We start from the raw sequence: 21,010 nt of genomic DNA, 5'->3' as shown, positions 1-21,010 counted from the left end.
CTGCCCCTCCCCAACTCGTGCTATGTCTCTCTCTGTCTCAGAAATAAATAAACATTAAAAAAAAATAAAAAAAAGAAAAAGAAAAGTCTTGAAGTTTTAAAAGTGTGAAGTATGAGGGCGCCTGAGTGGCTCACTCTGTTGAGCATCTGACTCTTGATTTAGGCTCAGGTCATGATCCGAAGATCTTGGATGGAGTCCTGCATCAGGCTCCGTGCTGGGTGTGGAGACTGCTTAAGACTCTCTCCCTCTGTCCCCCGCTCTCTGTCCCTCTCCCCCCACTCCTCTCCCCCACTCACATGCACTTGCTATCTCTCTCTAAAATGAAAAAAGAGTGAATTCTCTTCCACCATGAGGAAAAAAAATCACAATGTGAATTATCAGATTCTCCTTAATCCACCACCCCCCACCATCCTTTGCTGCTATCTGCTGTGATTTCTATGCATTGACAGCACACTGCATGTGTATTCAACCCAAAGTAGAGTTGAATAAAACTTCTAGAATAAAAATCGTTGTCTCCTTTAACGGCTTATTTTCAAAAGATAGTGTTAAAGAAACGTATCCATGTGATAAAATGTAGAATTTACATATACACTGAAAATGATATTTTTAATTTTTTAATGTTTATTTCTGAGAGAGAGAGAGCACACGAGCAAGGGAGGGAGAGCAGAGAGAAAGAGAGACACAGAATCTGAAACTGGCTCCAGGCTCTGCGCCATCAGCCCAGAGCCCAATGGGGGCTCGAACTCACAAACCGTGAGATCATGACCTGACCCAACCGACTGAGCCACCCAGGCACCCCTGAAAGTGATTTTTAGTCTCATACTTTAGAAAGATTTAGAATTATGAATTGACAACACTCTCTTCTCAATTATTTTTTAAATTAAATTTTTTTTAACATTTATTTATTTTTGAGAGAGACAGAGCTCAAATAGGGGAGGAACAGAGAGAGGGGGAGACAGAATCCAAAACAGGCTCCATGTGTCAGCACAGAGCCTGACATGTGACTCTAACTCAGGAACCATGAGATCATGACCTGAGCCAAAGCCAGACACTCAACCGACTGAGCCACCCAAGTGCCCCTACTCTCAATTAGTTTTAAGATTGTGCTAATTTGGGGGGCGCCTGGGTGGCTCAGTCGGTTGAGCGTCCGACTTCAGCTCAGGTCATGATCTCACAGTTCCTGAGTTCAAGCCCCACATTGGGCACTGTGCTGACAGCTTGGAGCCTGGAGCCTGCTTCAGATTCTGTGTCTCCCTCTCTCTCCACCCCTCCCCCACTCATGCTCTGTCTCTCTCTGTCTCAAAAATAAATAAACATTAAAAAATTTTTTTAAAAGATTGTGCTAATTTTTTAGTTGTGAAAAGTTGAATTTTTCTGTTGCCTTTATTTTCATCTAGTGGTTTATATTTTTAAATAACCTTACATTAAAAACTCTTAAAGAAATGCGGGGCGCCTGGGAGGCTCAGTCAGTTAAGTGTCCGACTTTGGCTCAGGTCATGATCTCACAGCTTGTGAGTTTGCGTCCGGCTCTGTGCTGACAGCTCAGAGCCTGGAGCCTGCTTCTGATTCTGTGTCTCCCCCTCTCTCTGCCCCTCCCCAACTCGTGCTATGTCTCTCTCTGTCTCAGAAATAAATAAACATTAAAAAAAAATAAAAAAAAGAAAAAGAAAAGTCTTGAAGTTTTAAAAGTGTGAAGTATGAGGGCGCCTGAGTGGCTCACTCTGTTGAGCATCTGACTCTTGATTTAGGCTCAGGTCATGATCCGAAGATCTTGGATGGAGTCCTGCATCAGGCTCCGTGCTGGGTGTGGAGACTGCTTAAGACTCTCTCCCTCTGTCCCCCGCTCTCTGTCCCTCTCCCCCCACTCCTCTCCCCCACTCACATGCACTTGCTATCTCTCTCTAAAATGAAAAAAGAGTGAATTCTCTTCCACCATGAGGAAAAAAAATCACAATGTGAATTATCAGATTCTCCTTAATCCACCACCCCCCACCATCCTTTGCTGCTATCTGCTGTGATTTCTATGCATTGACAGCACACTGCATGTGTATTCAACCCAAAGTAGAGTTGAATAAAACTTCTAGAATAAAAATCGTTGTCTCCTTTAACGGCTTATTTTCAAAAGATAGTGTTAAAGAAACGTATCCATGTGATAAAATGTAGAATTTACATATACACTGAAAATGATATTTTTAATTTTTTAATGTTTATTTCTGAGAGAGAGAGAGCACACGAGCAAGGGAGGGAGAGCAGAGAGAAAGAGAGACACAGAATCTGAAACTGGCTCCAGGCTCTGCGCCATCAGCCCAGAGCCCAATGGGGGCTCGAACTCACAAACCGTGAGATCATGACCTGACCCAACCGACTGAGCCACCCAGGCACCCCTGAAAGTGATTTTTAGTCTCATACTTTAGAAAGATTTAGAATTATGAATTGACAACACTCTCTTCTCAATTATTTTTTAAATTAAATTTTTTTTAACATTTATTTATTTTTGAGAGAGACAGAGCTCAAATAGGGGAGGAACAGAGAGAGGGGGAGACAGAATCCAAAACAGGCTCCATGTGTCAGCACAGAGCCTGACATGTGACTCTAACTCAGGAACCATGAGATCATGACCTGAGCCAAAGCCAGACACTCAACCGACTGAGCCACCCAAGTGCCCCTACTCTCAATTAGTTTTAAGATTGTGCTAATTTGGGGGGCGCCTGGGTGGCTCAGTCGGTTGAGCGTCCGACTTCAGCTCAGGTCATGATCTCACAGTTCCTGAGTTCAAGCCCCACATTGGGCACTGTGCTGACAGCTTGGAGCCTGGAGCCTGCTTCAGATTCTGTGTCTCCCTCTCTCTCCACCCCTCCCCCACTCATGCTCTGTCTCTCTCTGTCTCAAAAATAAATAAACATTAAAAAATTTTTTTAAAAGATTGTGCTAATTTTTTAGTTGTGAAAAGTTGAATTTTTCTGTTGCCTTTATTTTCATCTAGTGGTTTATATTTTTAAATAACCTTACATTAAAAACTCTTAAAGAAATGCGGGGCGCCTGGGAGGCTCAGTCAGTTAAGTGTCCGACTTTGGCTCAGGTCATGATCTCACATTTTATGAGTTTGAGCCCCACGTCCAGCTCTGTGCTGACAACTCAGAGCCTGGAGCCTGCTTCAGATTCTGTGTCTCCACCTCTCTCTGCCCTTCCCCCACTCATTATATCTCTTCTCTCTCTCTCTCTCAAAAATAAATAAACATTTATTTTTTAACTTGTTTTATTTTTTTATTTTTTTTAAATTTACATCCCAATTAGTTAGCATATAGTGAAACAATGATTTCAGGAGTAGATTCCTTAGTGCCCCTTACCCATTTAGCCCATCCCCCCTCCCACAACCCCTCCAGTAACCCTCAGTTTGTTCTCCATATTTATGAGTCTCTTCTGTTTTGTCCCCCTCCCTGTTTCTATATTATTTTTGTTTCCCTTCCCTTATGTTCATCTGTTTTGTCTCTTAAAGTCCTCATATGAGTGAAGTCATATGATTTTTGTCTTTCTCTGACTAATTTCACTTAGCGTAATACCCTCCAGTTCCATCCACGTAGTTGCAAATGGCAAGATTTCATTCTTTTTGATTGCCAAGTAATACTCCATTGTATATATATACCACATCTTCCTTATCCATTCACCCATCGATGGACATTTGGGCTCTTTCCATACTTTGGCTATTGTTGATAGTACTGCTATAAAGATGGGGGTGCATATGTCCCTTCGAAACAGCACACCTGTATCCCTTGGATAAATGCCTAGTAGTGCAATTGCTGGGTCATAGGGTACTTCTATTTTTAGTTTTTTGAGGAATCTCCATACTGTTTTCCAGAGTGGCTGCACCAGCTTGCATTCTCAAAAAATAAATAAACATTTTTTTTAAAGTTTCTAAAAATCTTTAAGAAATGTATGCCACCAATTTAGAAATTGTTGCCTTTTCAGTCATTAAACTCTGATACAAATGGGCATAACATATACAGATCCACGGAACTAGAACTGTTGTGTTTTTTTTTTAATTTTTTATGTTTATTTATTTTTGAGAGAGAGTTCGTAAGCGGGGGAGGGACAGAGAGAGAGGGAGACACAGAATCCGAAGCAGGCTCCAGGCTCTGACCTGTCAGCATGGAGCCCAATGCAGGGCTTGAACCCAAGAACCAGGATCATGGCCTGAGCCAAAGTCACATGCTTAACCAACTGAGCCACACAGGCACCCCTAGAACTGTTATTAAAGAAATATTACATGATGTTTGATTCCAATCATAGCAATTTTTGTGTTACTTTCCTTTGGCAAACATTTTCTCCTAATTTCTTCAGCTTAGTCAACATTTTCTTGGGTAGAACTTGATTGCACAACTAAATTTCATAAATAGATTGGATTCTCTTACAACATTAAACTTTTTATCAAGTTTTTAATGGATTTAGATACAAAGAAAACATTGTTTTGCAAATGGATTCATAGGTTTCATTAATGTAGTCACTAGGAATATGTGCTAGATTTGACCCCTGCCCCCACCAAATACTCTAGTTCAAAAAGTGTGAAAAATGTGAAGCATTATGTAAAAAAAATGTTAAGACCATATCAGATATGTGGAAGTCTTATTGCCTACCATATACATGCCATTTTTCAAAAGTTTTTTCTGGGGTGCCTGGGTGGCTCAACAGGTTAAGCGTCCGACTTTGGCTCAAGTCATGATCTCACAGTTCGTGGGTTCGGGCCCTGTGTCGGGTTGCATTCTGACAGTGTAGAGTCTGGAGACTGCTTTGGATTCTGTGTCTCCCTCTCTCTCTGCACCTCCTCTGCTTGCCCTCTGTCTCTGTCTCTCTCTCTCAAAAATAAATTTAAACATTTAAAAAAGTAAAAGTTTTTTGTTAGTTTCTTTTTAATTTAGCTAAGTCTTGATTAATTTGGAATTATTAATCATTCTACCTCTGATTCAGTAGTCATGGGGTGGTTATTCCTAATATTTATTAGTTATTTTGAAATGCGGACTGTTTATTCGTTGTGCAATGATATAATATAGTGTTTTGAGATTACCTTGTGCAGAAAATGTTTCCAGTTACACAGCCTTAAAGGGAAATGTTTCTAAGACGAAAGATACAATTCAAGATGTTTCTTTCTTTGTCACTTCATTTTCTCTATCCTCATTTGAACACAAGGGTAAAAGTCTTAAGTCAAACTCATGACTTTGTCATTCAAACATATCTGTATCCCCACTTTTTTCTCCATTTGTGTTCTAAGGCCGGAATCGAGATATTACCAAGGAAAGGCACAAAGCCATGGTACTATGTATTTTGACTTAAAGGGGAAAAGGCAATTAATTAACTTTGGTAGAGCATTGATTGTACCTTGTTATGGAGGCTTCTCTTTCACTTTCTGATATATTTTCATGTAGTAAAATGGAATATGGAATATTGTAGTAATATAATTTAAGGTTTCAGTAAAAACTGCTTGGAATAAGAATTATTATGGGGCACCTGGATGGCTCAGTCAGTTAAGCATCTGACTTCGGCTCAGGTCATGATCTCACGGTTTGTGAGTTCGAGCCCCTCATGGGGCTCTATGCTGACAGCTCAGAGCCTGGAGCCTGCTTCAAATTCTGTGTCACCCTTTCTCTCTGCCCCTTCCCCACTCATGCTGTCTCTTTCTCTCTCTCTCAAAAAAAATATTTAAAAAATAAAAAAAAGAATTATTATGAAGCTGTGAAGTTGCTATAAAATTAATGTAAGACATTTAAACTACTCTTTTGCAAAACTATTTATTTTTAAACAATTTTTTGAAGTGTAGTTGACAATGTTACATTAATTTCAGATGTACAACACAGGGATTCAACACTATACATGATGCTATGCTCACCACAGGTGTAGCTACCACTTGTCACTATACAATGCTATTACAATACCACTGACTATATACCCTGTGCTGTACTTTTCATCCTTATGATTTATTCATTCCCTAGCTGGAAACCTGTATCTCCCACTCCCCTTCACCCTTTTTACTCCTTCTCCCATCCCCTCTCCCTTCTGGCAACCACCAGTTTGTTCTCTGTATTTATGGGTCTGTTTCTGCTTTTTTTTTTTTAATTTTTTAACGTTTATTTATTTTTGAGACAGAGAGAGACAGAGCATGAACAGGGGGGTGGGGGGGGAAGGTCAGAGAGAGACGGAGACACAGAATCTGAAACAGGCTCCAGGCTCCGAGCTGTCAGCACAGAGCCCGACATGGGGCTTGAACTCACAGACCGTGAGATCATGACCTGAGCTGAAGTCGGACGCTTAACCAACTGAGCCACCCAGGCGCCCCTGTTTCTGCTTTTTTTGTTTGTTTATTTATTTTGTTTTTGTTATTTATTTATTTACTTATTATTTTAGAGAGAGAGAAAGAGAGAGTGCACGCACAAGTAGGGGAGGGGCAGAAGGAGAGGGAGAGAGAATCTTAAGCAGGTTCCATGCCCAGAGTAGAGCCCAACATAGGGCTTAATCTCACAACTGTGAGATCATGACCTGAGCCAAAATCAAGAGTCAGATGTTTAACTGACTGATCCACCCAGGCATCCCATGGTTTGTTCGTTTTTTTCTTTTTAAATTCCACATATAAGTGAAATCATGTAGTATTTTTCTCTGACTTACTTCATTTAGCATAATCCCTCTAGATCCATCCATGTTGTAGCAAATGGCAAGACCTCCTTTTTTATGGCTGAGTAACATTTATATATTATATATATATATATATGTATATATATATATATATCATATCGTCTTCATGCATTCATCTATCAATGGACACTTGGTATAGAGAACAAACTGATGGTTACCAGAGGGGAAATGGGGGAAATGGGTGAAATAGGTGATGGGGATTAAGAAGGGCAGTTTTGATGAGCACTAGCTAATGTGTGAAATTGATGAATCATTATACTGTACACCTGAAATTAACATAACACTGTATGTTAACAGTATATTAACCATACTGGAATTAATTTTTTAATTTTAAAAAAAATGGACCTAAAAAAAAATGGACCTGTGGGTTGCTTCCATATCTTGGCTATTGTAAATAATGTTGCAATAAGTTACATAGGGGTGCATACATCTTTTCAAATTAGTGTTTTTGTTTTCTTTGAGTAAATACCGAGTAGTGGAATTACTGGATCATATGGTGTTTCAATTTTAACTTTTGAGGAACCTCCACGCTGTTTTCCAGAATGGCTGCACCAATTTACATTCCCACCAACAATGGAAAAGAGATCCTCTTTCTCCGCATCCTCACCAACATCTGTTGTTGCCCGAGTTGTTAATATTAGCTATTCTGACAGGTATAAGCTGATATCTCATTGTGGTTTTGATTTGTATTTCCCTGATGATGAGTGATGTTGAGCATCTTTTCATTTGTCTGTTAGCCATCTGTATGCCTTCTTTGGAAAAGAACTTATTCAGGTCCTTAAACAACTTAAAATACATCTAGGATGAGGTAAAAGTCCATGTGCATCTATAATAGATGGCAGGTATGGTCAGAGAGCCACTGTATATTAATAATGACTATTGAAATAACTTCTCCATGTTTCTAGAGGCAAATACATGCATTATTTGTGAAATCATAATACATAAACTTTTGGGACTTGTCCTGAACCCCATTTTATCATGTGTACATAGCCTGTTCCTCAGGTTTTCCTCATGTGATAACCATGTACACAAAATCTAGCTATTTAGTATCAGATTACAATTATTCTTCTGATTTTCACCTGAATGTTTTATTTTTTATCTAAATGTTTCAAAATTTTTTATTTTGTGTTGTTTTGGAGGGCAAATGTTAATACTGTTCTATTCAGGAAGCCATTTTTTTTTTATTTTAGTAAGTTAACATACAGTACAATATTGGTTTCAGGAGTAGAATTCAGTGATTCATCACTTACATACATCACTCAGTGCACATCACAAGTGCCCTCCTTAATAGCCATGACCCATCTAGCCCATTTCCCACCCCCTTCCTCCATTAATCCTCACTTTGTTCTCTATCATTAAGAGTCTCTTGTGGTGTGTTTCCCTATCTTCTCTTTCTACCCCTTCCCATATGTTCATGTTTTTTCTTAAATTCCACATATGAGTGAAATCATATGGTATTTGTCTTTCCTCGATTGACATATTTTGCTTAGCATAGTACACTCTAGCTCCATCCACATCATTGCAAATGACAAGATTTCATTCTTTTTGATGGATGAGTAATATTCTATTGTGTATATATACCACATCTTTTTTATTTTTATTTTAGAGAGAGATAGTGTGTGTGCATGAGTGGGGGAGAGGGGCAGAGGTGGGGAGAGAGAGAGAATGTCAAGCTGGCTCCATGCTCAGAGCACAGCTTGATGTAGGGCTCAATCCCATGACCCTAGGATCATGACCTGAGCCAAAATCAAGAGTCAGACACTCAACCGACTGAGCCACCCAGGCACCCCTATATACCATATCTTCTTTTTTTTTTTTTTAATTTTTTTTTTAATGTTTATTTATTTTTGAGACAGAGAGAGACAGAGCATGAACGGGGGAGGGGCAGAGAGAGAGGGAGACACAGAATCTGAAGCAGGCTCCAGGCTCTGAGCCATCAGCCCAGAGCCTGATGCGGGGCTCGAACTCACGGACCGTGAGACCGTGACCTGAGCTGAAGTCGGACGCTTAACCAACTGAGCCACCCAGGCGCCCCTATACCATATCTTCTTTATACATTCATCAGTCGATGGACATTTGGGCTCTCTCCATAGTTTGGCTATTGTTGATAATACTGCTATAAACATTGGGGTGGATGTACCCTTTCAAATCTGTATTTTTGTATTTTGGGTAAATAACTAATAGTGCATTTGCTGGATCATAGGGTAGTTCTATTTTTAGTTTTTTGAGGAACCTCCATACTGTTGTCCAGAGTGGCTGCACTAGTTTGCATTTCCACTAACAGTGTAAGAGGGTTCCCCTTTCTCTGCATCCTCGCTAACACCTGTTATTTCTTGTGTTGTTAATTTTAGCCATTCGGACAGGTGTGCAGTGATATCTCCTTGTAGATTTGATTTGTATTTCCCTGATGATGCGCGATGTTGAGCATCTCTTCATGTGTCTGTTAGTTATCTGGGTGTCTTCTTTGGAAAACTGTTCATGTCTTCTGCTTGTTTCTTTTTTTTTTTTTAATGTTTATTCATTTTTGAAAGACAGAGAGAGACAGAGCACAAGCAGGGGTGGGGCAGAGAGATAGGAAGACACAGAATCTGAAGCAGACTCCAGGCTCTGAGCTGTCAGCACAGAGTCCGATGCGGGGCTCGAACTCACGAACCACAAGATCATGACCTAAGCCGATGTCAGACGCTCAACTGACTGAGCCACCCAGGGGCCCTCTTCCGCCCATTTCTTAACTGGATTGTGTCTTTTGAGGGTGTTGAGTTTGATAAGTTCTTTATAGATTTTGGTTACTAAAGCCCTTTATCTGATATGTCATTTGCAAATATCTTCTCTCATTTGGTCCGTTGCCTTTTAGTTTTGCTGATTGTTTTCTTTGTTGTGCAGAAGCTTTTTATCTTGATGAGGTCCCAATAGTTCAAGTTTGCTTTTGCTTCCCTTGCCTTTGGTGACGTGTCTAATAAGAAACTGCTCTAGCCGAGGTCAAAGAGGTTGCTGCCTGTTTTCTCCTCTAGGATTTTGGTTTCCTGTCTCACCTTTAGGTCTTTCATCCATTTTGAATTTATTTTTGTGCATCGTGTAAGAAAGTGGTTCAAGTTCATTCTTCTGCATGTCGCCGTCCAGTTTTCCCAGTACCATTTGTTGAAGAGATGATCTCCATTGGATATTCTTTCCTGCTTTGTCGAAGATTGGTTGACCATATAGTTGTGGGAGGAAACCAATTTTTTATGTGCCTTTGTATATGTAAAATATAAAATACTGTTAAGAAAGATGCTGTTATAATGCTAGCTGAAATTGTTAGGTTGTCGACACATGAAAAAATGCTCAACATCACTCATCATCAGGGAAATACAAATCAAAACCACAATGAGATACCACCTTACACCTGTCAGAATGGCTAACATTAACAACTCAGGCAACAACAGATGTTGGCAAGGATGTGGGGAAAGAGGATCTCTTTTGCATTATTGGTGGGAATGCAAGCTGGTGCAGCCACTCTTGAAAACAGTATGGAGGTTCCTCAAAAAATCAAAAATAGAACTACCCTATGACCCAGCAATTGCACTACTAGGTATTTATCCAAGGGTACAGGTGTACTGTTTTGAAGGGACATATGCACCCCCATGTTTATAGCAGCACTATCAACAATAGCCAAAATATAGAAAGAGCCCAAATGTCCATCCATGGATGAATGGATAAAGAAGATGTGGTATATATATATACATATACAATGGAGTAATACTCAGCAATCAAAAAGAATGAAATCTTGCCATTTGCAACTATGTGGATGGAACCAGAAGGTATTATGCTAAACAAAATTAGAGTAAGACAAAAATCATATGACTTCACTCATATGAGGACTTTAAGAAACAAAACAGTTGAACATAAGGCCTTTAAGAGAAAAAACAGATGAACATAAGGGAAGGGAAACAAAAATCATATAAAAACAGGGAGGGGGACAAAACATAAGAGACTTTTTATTTATTTTTTTATTTATTTTTAACGTTTATTTATTTTTGAGACAGAGAGAGACAGAGCATGAACGGGGGAGGGTCAGAGAGAGGGAGACACAGAATCTGAAACAGGCTCCAGGCTCTGAGCTGTCAGCACAGAGCCTGACTCGGGGCTCAAACTCACGGACTGCGAGATCATGACCTGAGCCAAAGTTGGCCGCTTAACCGACTGAGCCACCCAGGCGCCCCCATAAGAGACTTTTAAATATGGAGAACAAACAGAGGGTTACTGGAGGGGTTGTGGGAGGGGAGATGGGCTAAATGGGTAAGGGGTATTAAGGAATCTATTCCTGAAATCATTGTTGCACTATATGCTAATTTGGATATAAATTTAAAAAAATGAAATTAATTAAAAAAAAGAAATTGTTAGGTTGTGAGAGTGTGTTGATACAAATGAAAGTATTTGCCAAGAAATTCATTAAGTGTATAAACAGAAAGGGGCATTGTGATATTTTCTGCTTTCGTATATAAAGAGTCATTTGATGTAGCTAGCACAACATAATGCAAAAGGTTAACTTTACATGGTACTGAAACAGTCTAGTTAAAAATGGAAGAGAAAAAAAGAGAGATAAAATTTCACCCTGTCTAAGTACATTTGGAATATATTTTTGGATTCTATTGAATGGTAACTTAAATGACATATGTAAAAACCCGTACCTGACTGTTAAATATGTGCTTCTAAAAACCTGAGATCAAGGCCAAAAAAAAAGGAAAGGAAACAAAAAATGTGTCCCTTCACCATAATAAATGGATCAAATTGGTTTTTGTCTAATGTTTCATCAGAAAATATGATGAAGGCCCAAGCTATTGTCAGGCTTATTTGGAAACTATTGTGCATTTTTACAAATAATAGGAAGGCTACAGAAAGAATTTAGAAAATTTATCTGTCTCTGTCTCTCAGTCTGTCTAAGAAACACTGTTCTCTTTTTACCTGGTGCATAATCTGAGAATTTAGAAGGTCAGAGTATCACAGGAAATGATTATAGAACTCCAAATAGTATTTAAGGAAACCGGCAACCATCTTGCTCTCTTTTTTTAAAATTTTTTAAAAGTTTATTCATTTTTGAGAGAGACAGAGTGTGAATGGGGGAGGGGCAGAGAGAGAGGGAGACACAGAATCCAAAGGAGGATCCAGGCTCTGAGCTGTCAGCACAGAGCCCGATGCGGGGCTCAAACTCATGAACCACAAGATCACGACCTGAGCTGAAGTCAGACGCTCAACCAACTGAGCCACTCAGGCGCATCCATCTTAACTACTTCAAGTGTACAGCTCAGTAGTGGTAAACATATTCACATTGTTGTGCAATGGGTCTCCAGAATTTTTTCACCTTGCAATACTGAAACCCTATGTTCCTTTCCCCACTTCCTCAGCCCCTGGCAACCACCATTCTACTTTCTGTTTCTAGAAATTTGACTGCTTTAGATACCTCACACCATGGGAATTACACCATATTTGTCTTTGTGTGACCAAAGAGCCCAATCCTCCCCCCCCTTTTTTTTTTTGCATTTCTGATTAATGCCTTTATTTTCTGATTGCTTTCAAGAAATAGTTTAACCAAGGGGCGCCTGGGTGGCTCAGTCAGTTGGGCGTCTGACTTTGGCTCAGGTCATGATCTCGTGGTTTGTGAGTTCGAGCCCCACATCGGGCTCTGTGCTGACCGCTCAGAGCCTGGAGCCTGTTTCAGATTCTGTGTCTCCCTCTCTCTCTGACCCTCCCCTGTTCATGCTCTCTCTCTGTCTCAAAAATAAATAAACGTAAAAAAAAATTTTTTTTTAAAGAAATAGTTTAACCAAGGATGGGATTCTGGATAAAACATCATTTTCTCTTAGAACTCTGAAGATATATCTCCTTCAAGAATGCCATGTTGCCCACTAAAAAATAAAAAAGTAAAAAGCCCGATACCAATTCCATTCTCACTCCTTGCATGGTAACCTGTTTGTCTCCAAGGAAAACTGTAGGAACTCTTCATCCCTGGGGTTCACGAGTGTCACCGGGAACCAGTGACCTGGAGCACTTCCACTCACCACTCAGTTTTCAGAAGGCTCCTTACATGGCAGCGGATATGAAAAAGACATGAAGGAAACTGAAATGCATATTACCAAGTGAGAGGCACCAGTATGGAAAGGCTATGTACTGCAGGATTCCAACTGAGTCACATTCTGAAAACGGCAAAACCATAGAGTCAATAAAAAAATCAGTGGTTCCCAAGGATTGGGGGAAGGGAGGGATGAATAAGTGGAGCACAGAGGCCTTTTAGAGCAGTGAAACTACTCTGTGTGATACTATAAGGGTGGATAAGTGGTGGATAAATTATACCCAAAATATGCATAAGTAAGATGTTTAGAGCTGAACTGTGTTGAACAGAAAGAAACAACTGTAAAGAACCCCAATCTGAAATATTCACTGACAGGGAATAGATAGATAATATATGCTATCGTCCCAAAATGGAAAACACGTAAGTGAAAAGCAGCTTACAGAAGATGGCATACAAAACAAGTCTATTTTTCTAAAGCACCAAAACAAACAAACTAAATGATATATTTTCTGAGGAATCCTTTTTTTTAGATTTTTTTATATATTTATTTTGAGACAGAGAGAAAGCATGCTCATATGCGTGCGTGAGTGAGAGAAGGGTAGAGAGAGAGAGAATCCCAAGCAGGCTCTGCATGAGCAGAGCCCAACACAGGGCTCGAACTCATGAACCGCCAGATCATGACCTGAGCAAAAACTAAGAATTGGATGCTTAACTGACTAAGCCACCCCAGCGCCCCTAATATTTTATTTTTAATTAATCTCTATACCCATTGTGTGGCTCAAACTCACAACCCCAAGATCAAGAGTCACATGAGCTACCAATTGAGCCAGCCGGGTGCCCCAGCCCAATCCTTTGTTTTTTAACTATTAAAAAAGATTTAATATTTTTTAAATTAAAAGCAGGTTCCAGACTCTGAGCTGTCAATTAAAAGCAAGTTCCAGGCTCTGAGCAGTCAGCACACAGCCTGACACGGGACACAGGACTTGAGCCCACGAACTGTGAGACCATGACCTGAACTGCAGTCAGACGCTTAACCGACTGAGCCACCCAGGTACCTCCTGCCCCAACCCAATTCTTTTTAACAGCTTGCCTGATTAGGTCAGCTTACTTAGGATAATATCTATTTCTTGAAGTTAGCTGATTTGGGATCTTAATTACATCTGCACAATCCCTTAACAGCAGCACCTAGATTAGTTTTCAACTGAATAACTAGGAGGCAGTGTGCATTCACCAGGGGGCCAGGATTGGAGGCCATGATAGAATTCTGCCCATTGCAAATGGCAGAGTAACCCTGGAAAAAGAGGGAGTGCTGACTGGGGACTGTCAGACATATTGAGTTCAGTTCTCATATATAGCATTTCATAAATTTCATATGTAGCCCTTCAGTTTGTCACATGTGTACATTAAGGCAATAGAACAATTAAAAAGAGTAAAACAGCCTAATCCCTTAATGTTCAAGATATCAGATTCTTGCCTCAGATTACTTGAAGGATTTGGTAGAGGGAAGCAAAAGCAAGTAAAGAAAAATAAAGTAGCTGAGACCAAAATCCTTTGATAATTGTATCCCTTGACCTATATGATGGGCAAGGTGGGGACATTAACGAAAAATCCCATTCTCAGGGCATCTAGGTGGCTCAGTCGGTAGAGGGTCTGACTTCAGCTCAGGTCATGATCTTGTGGTTCATGAATTCCAGCCCCACATTGCCTCGTGGATCCTATGTCTCCCTCTCTCTCTGCCCCTACCCTGCTCACACTCTCTCCCCCTCTCTCAAAAATAAATAAACATTTAAAAAAACACCCCATTCTCAAAGGTCCTGACAGCTGCTTCTGGGGTGGAGAGCTGGGCCATAAAAGCCCAAACGGAAAGGATAAACCTACCAGGCTTCATATGACACACTGAAAATAGGTGGAAGGATATAGGGCTGCAAGAACACATGTGTGATATCAAAATAGCTCTGGAATTTACCTTCTATCTCCGTTGCCAGTGCCACTCCCCTACTGCCCTAGACAGTTCCAACAGCCCTCTAACTGGTCTCTAACTCCCCCCCACCTGATTCTAATTTTCCCTGCTTCACCTTAATTTGTTTTAAGTTTATGTATTTATTTTGAGAGAGAGAGAGAGAGAGAACAAGTGGGGAGGGGTAGAGAGAGAGGCAGAAAGAGAATCCCGAGCACGATGTAGGGCTCGAACTCAAGAACTGTGAGATCATGACCTGAGCCGAAATCAGACGCTTAACTGATTGAGCCACCCAGGAGCCCCTGCATGCTTCACCTTAGACAATCTAAAACATAAATTGGGATTAAGTCGACATTCTGCCTAAAATGCCTCAAGGGCTGTCCATCATATGTCAGCTTGGCCTGCAAATCCAGCCTCATCTGTTGCCATCTCCATGTACTCACATTCATACCGGCTTCAGTTGCCTGAAAACATCAGGCGGTTCCACATTTCCAGCCACACCTTTTCCCAATCTTTTCCCTCTATCTAGATTGGCCTTCCCCTCCATTCAAGTCTGCTAGGCAATTCTTTTTTTTTTTATGTTTATTTTTGAGAGGGTGGCGGGGAACAGAGGATCTGAAGCAAGCTCCGTACTTGACAGCAGCGAGCCCAATGCGGGGCTTGAAATCACGAACCAACCATAAGATTATGACCTGAGCTGAAGTTGGACACTCAACTGACTCAGCCACCCAGGCACCCCTAGACAATCCTTACATATCCTTCACTCTCCCTTCCTTAAGTAAAGATATTGGCCCCTGACCCATGATCTCCCTCTGCACCCTAATTCCTGGTGCTCATACTAGGGGATCTCATTGTCCCTGGAGATGACACGACCAACAGCTTCTTTCTTGGTCCCTAGACTCAATTACCTTCCCCATGCCACTTCAGCCACCCCTACCCAAACACCACATCTTGAATTCTATTGTGGCCCATAGTTATTCACCTCTAACATTTATCCCTACACTATTCCATTTTGATCACAATCCCCACAAACTTCTCACCTTGGGTCAGTACTAAAAACCACCCTCTGGGAATGCAAGCTGGTGCAGTCACTCTGCACCAGTATGGAGTATGGAGGTTCCTCAAAAAACTAAAAATAGAACTACCCTACAACTCAGCAATTGCACTACTAGGCATTTATCCAAGGGATACAGGTGTGCTGTTTCAAAGGGACACATGCACCCCATGTCTATAGCAGTACTATCAACAATAGCCAAAGTATGGAAAGAGCCCAAATGTCCATCGATGGGTGAATGGATAAGGAAGATGTGGTATATATATATGGAGTATTACTTGGAGTAATGGAGTATTACTTGGCAACCAAAAAGAATGAAATCTTGCCATTTGCAACTACATGGATGGAACTGGAGGGTATTATGCTAAGTGAAATTAGTCAATCAGAGAAAGACAAAAATCATATGACTTCACTCATATGAGGACTTTAAGAGATAAAACAGATGAACATAAGGGAAGGGAAACAAAAATAATATAAAAACAGGGAGGGGGGGCGCCTGGGTGGCGCAGTCGGTTGAGCGTCCGACTTCAGCCAGGTCACGATCTCGCGGTCCGTGAGTTCGAGCCCCGCGTCGGGCTCTGGGCTGATAGCTCAGAGCCTGGAGCCTGCTTCCGATTCTGTGTCTCCCTCTCTCTCTGCCCCTCCCCCGTTCATGCTCTGTCTCTCTCTGTCCCAAAAATAAATAAATGTTAAAAAAAAATAAATAAAAATAAATAAATAAAAACAGGGAGGGGGACAAAACAGAAGAGACTCATAAATGTGGAGAACAAACTGAGGGTTGCTGGAGGGATTGTGGGAGGGGGGATGGGCTAAGTAAGTGAGGGGCATTAAGGAATCTACTCCTGAAATCATTGTTTCACTATACGCTAACTAATTTGGATGTAAATTTAAAAAAATAAAAAATAAAACAAGTTAAAAATAAAAAAAATTAAAAATAGAATTATCATATGATCCAGTAATCGTATTACTGGATACAAAGAAAACAAAGAAAACAAAAGAAAGAAAACAGAAACACTAGAAAACAAAAGAAACAAAACAAAAACACTAATTTAGGGGATATATGCACCCCTATGGTTACTGGAGCAATATTTACTGTAGCCAAATTATGGAAACAGCCCAAGTGTCTATTTGATAGATGAATGGATAAAAAATAGGTGATACACACACACACACACACACACACACACACACAGGAATATTACCCAGCTATAAAAAAGAATAAAATCTTGCCATTTGCAACAACATGGATGGATATAGAGGATATAATGCTAAGTGAAATAAGTCAGAAAAAGACAAATATCATACGATCTCACTCTGGGTGGAATTTAAGAAACAAAACAAACGAACAAAGGGAAAAAAGTTAACAAACTAAGAAACAGACTCTTAACTACAGAGAATGAACAGATGGTTACCAGAGGGGAGTGGGGTGGGGGGATGGGTAAAATAGGGGATGGGATAGGGATTAAAAATACATATCTTGATGAGCACTGAGTAATTTATGGAACTGTTGAATCACTTTATTGTTCGCCTGAAACTAATGTAACACTGCAATTAAAATAAAATTTTTAAAAAATTTAAAAATTAAAAAAAAAACCCCACCCTTCTCCCGCTCCTTTACCTGCATGTTTTCACCTTGCTGGAGAAAATGCGCCAACCCGTACAAATTAGTGCGACTGTAAATCCGTGGTCTTCAGCCTCAGCTGAATCTCACGCAAACAATACTACATTCACACCCAACTTGTCTCTATCTCACCTCCCTGTTCCGGGTCCACCCATCTCCCTGTGCCCTAAGTGCCATCTTTTTTCAATCTCCTTCAGAATCCTCCTCCATCAATTATCCCTTCTTTCTCTGATTTCAATCTGTGCTTCCTTTCCCTCGGCTGTAAACATGTGTGGGTGTCTCTCATTAAACACCAAAGCAAACGAAATGAAACAGAACAAAACCATCCCTTGACCTGAAACTTCATGGGGTGCCAATTTCTCTCACTCTCTCAGCTTAAGCTTCTCTGAATACTAGTAGTCTACATTTGCTGTCTCTGCTTCCTCAAATCCATTCATGCCTCGACCTGCTGAAAAATGTTTCCATTGAAATTTCTTTTGGCAGGGCGCCTGGGTGGCTCAGTCGGTTAAGCATCCAACTTTAGCTCAGGTCGTGATCTCATGGTTCATGAGCTTGAGCCCTGCATTGGGCTCTGTCTGACAGTGCAGAGCCTGCTTGGGATTCTCTCTCTCTCTCTCTCTCTCTCTGCCTCTCTCTCTGTCCCTCCCCCACTCACATTCTCTCTATCTCAAAATAAACAAAACTTTAAAAAAAAGATTTGATAAAAAAAAGGAATTTCTTTTTGCAAAATTCACCAATGACCCCCAAACTGTGAAAGGCAATAGCTACTTTTCAGTCTTCATGTTATTGGATTTCTCTGTGCATTTGACATTGCTGCTAATTGCCTCCTCCCTGAAATGTTCTTGTTCTTATGTTTCCATCACACTGAATTCATTCACAGTACTGGTTATTCTTTACTTCTCTAACCATTCCTGGTTATTCTTTTTCTTTTATTTTTATCTCTTCCTCCTTCCACCACTTAAATGTTAATGTTCCCCAATGTTTTGTTAAGAGCTGTGCAAGGTCTGAGATGTTACCCTACATGCATACCTATGTACTTGTAGTATGAATGCTAAAGAATCCTGAGGAGCCTGGATCAGGAAAAAGAGTTTTTTGGTTTTTGTTTTTTAGATAGAGAGAGTGAGCGTGAGTGGGAGAGGGAGAGATTCTTAAACAGGCTCACACCCAGCATGGAGCCCAATGCGGGGCTCAATCCCATGATCCTGAGATCCTGACCTGAGCCGAAATCAAGAGTCAGACACTTAACTTACTGAGCCACCCAGGCACCCCAGGAGTACACTTATATATATATTTTTAAAAAGTTATTTTTTTTTATTTTTTTAAAAATTTTTTTTTTCAACGTTTATTTATTTTTGGGACAGAGAGAGACAGAGCATGAACGGGGGAGGGGCAGAGAGAGAGGGAGACAAAGAATCGGAAACAGGCTCCAGGCTCCGAGCCATCAGCCCAGAGCCCGACGCGGGGCTCGAACTCACGGACCGCAAGATCGTGACCTGGCTGAAGTCGGACGCCCAACCGACTGCGCCACCCAGGCGCCCCAAAAGTTATTTTTGAGAGAGAGAGAGAGAAAGCAGCGGATGGGCAGAGAGAGGAGGACAGAGAATCAGAAGTGGGCTCTGGGCTGACAGCAGAGAGCCTGATGTGGGGCTCGAACCCATGGACTGTGAGATCATGACTCTAGCCAAAGCCGGACGCTCAACTGACTGAGCCACCCAGGCTCCCCAGGAGTACACTTCTCTTGAGGAGCACTGAGTAATCTATGGAACTGCTGAGTCACTATATTGTACACCTGAAACGAATATAATGCTGCATGTGAACTGCCATGGAATTAAAGTAAAATTTAAAAACAATGGAAAACATATATACACTATATAGGAGAGAGACAGCCATCCTGCTCCCTTCTGAGAGAGAAAACTTGGCTTCTCAGAGAGGGGAAGTAAAGGATCCTGGATCTTACACTAGCGTTTTACAATGTTGATGTCTTTCCAAGGGCCCGATAAGCCTTGTTATCTCCAGTTTTTACAGACTAGAGATGGCTCCACAGTCTAGGCTTCATCCCTTTTGAAGTGTTAATACCTAGGGAAAAACTGCTCCCATCTTCCTGGCACCTTGGGAGCTTCAGCAGGGGACTTAATCCTGGTTGTAGCCATTTGAATCTCTTGGGGAGATAAGAGAAGTTTTATTATCCATTTGGCTCAGAGCAGTTAGCTAGACAAATGGCTAAAGATATCATCCTCATGACGTGTGAAAAGTGAAATGTGTCTAAGAGAAGTGAGAGCAAATATTTTCTTTAAATTTTTTAAAAAATGTTTATTTAGGGGTGCCTGGGTGGCGCAGTCGGTTAAGCGTCCGACTTCAGCCAGGTCACGATCTCGCGGTCCGTGGGTTCGAGCCCCGCGTCAGGCTCTGGGCTGATGGCTCGGAGCCTGGAGCCTGTTTCCGATTCTGTGTCTCCCTCTCTCTCTGCCCCTCCCCCGTTCATGCTCTGTCTCTCTCTGTCCCAAAAATAAATAAACGTTGAAAAAAAAAATTTTTTTTTAAAATGTTTATTTATTTTTGAGACAGAGAGAGAGAGAGAGAGCACGCACGAGGGGGGAGGAGCAGAGAGAGAGGGAGACACAGAATCCAAAGCAGGCTCCAGGCCCTGAGCTGTATGTGAGGCTTGAACTCACAAACTGAGATCACGACCAGAGCCGAAGTTGGACACTTAACCGAGTGAGCCACCCAGGTGCCCTTGAAAGCAAATACTTTCTGTCTGTATATTGTATACAACCCTGTGTCTCGGGTGGCTAAGGCTTTTTACAGGAGCACTTAGAAACCCAGGGAAGTTATATTTCCCACACCAGGACCCTCTCTTCAGTCTTAACTTACTCTACAGGCTCTCTGTACCATCCTATTTTATTTTGTTTCAGCGGCTACCTGTATGCTAAGAACTTCAAATATCTCACCCCCTGCCGGACATCTATATCTGAGTGTTCTACAGACGCCTCACATTCCACGTGTTCACAGTGGAAACTCCTCATCCCCACTGAGACACTCTTGTACGCTCTACATTAGTTGATAGCAGTACCATCTGGGTCATACTTGTGACTGTCCTCATTATTTGAATCGCCTTTCTATACATGGAAGAATTTCCACCTCATGAGCTCTGCCTCCCTCCTGTGAGAGTCGGAACTCTTCTGCCAGCCTCCCTTGTAGATAGGACAGTCTGTGAACTTAGGCTCCTCCCATCAGAAACACCTGCCAGAGACCCCGATCCGGAAGTGAGCAACGGAAGGAAACCGGCTCTAGGTGGAGCTTCCATTTTGTTTGCTATCAGGAAATTTCCAGTGTTTTTAAGGTTGACCTTCTAGAATGCAGCAGCAGGGGTAGCAATTCCCTCCTGTGCTCTGGGTCGGGTGGTTCCTGTCTCATCTGGCCACTTGTGCAATGGTTTGGGGCATTATTCCTGAAAGTTTAGCTCCAACCTTGTTCTTCAGCCTTTCCAACAATTGTGGGGTTCCTCAACAGCCTTTTAAAATTCTTTTTGAGGGGCGCCTGGGTGGCGCAGTCGGTTAAGCGTCCGACTTCAGCCAGGTCACGATCTCGCGGTCCGGGAGTTCGAGCCCCGCGTCGGGCTCTGGGCTGATGGCTCGGAGCCTGGAGCCTGTTTCC

This window comes from Lynx canadensis, chromosome X, assembly GCF_007474595.2.
Source record: "Lynx canadensis isolate LIC74 chromosome X, mLynCan4.pri.v2, whole genome shotgun sequence".
Classification (NCBI taxonomy): Eukaryota; Metazoa; Chordata; class Mammalia; order Carnivora; family Felidae; genus Lynx; species Lynx canadensis.
The sequence above is the reverse complement of the archived record's forward strand: the minus strand, read 5'-3'. Positions refer to the sequence as shown.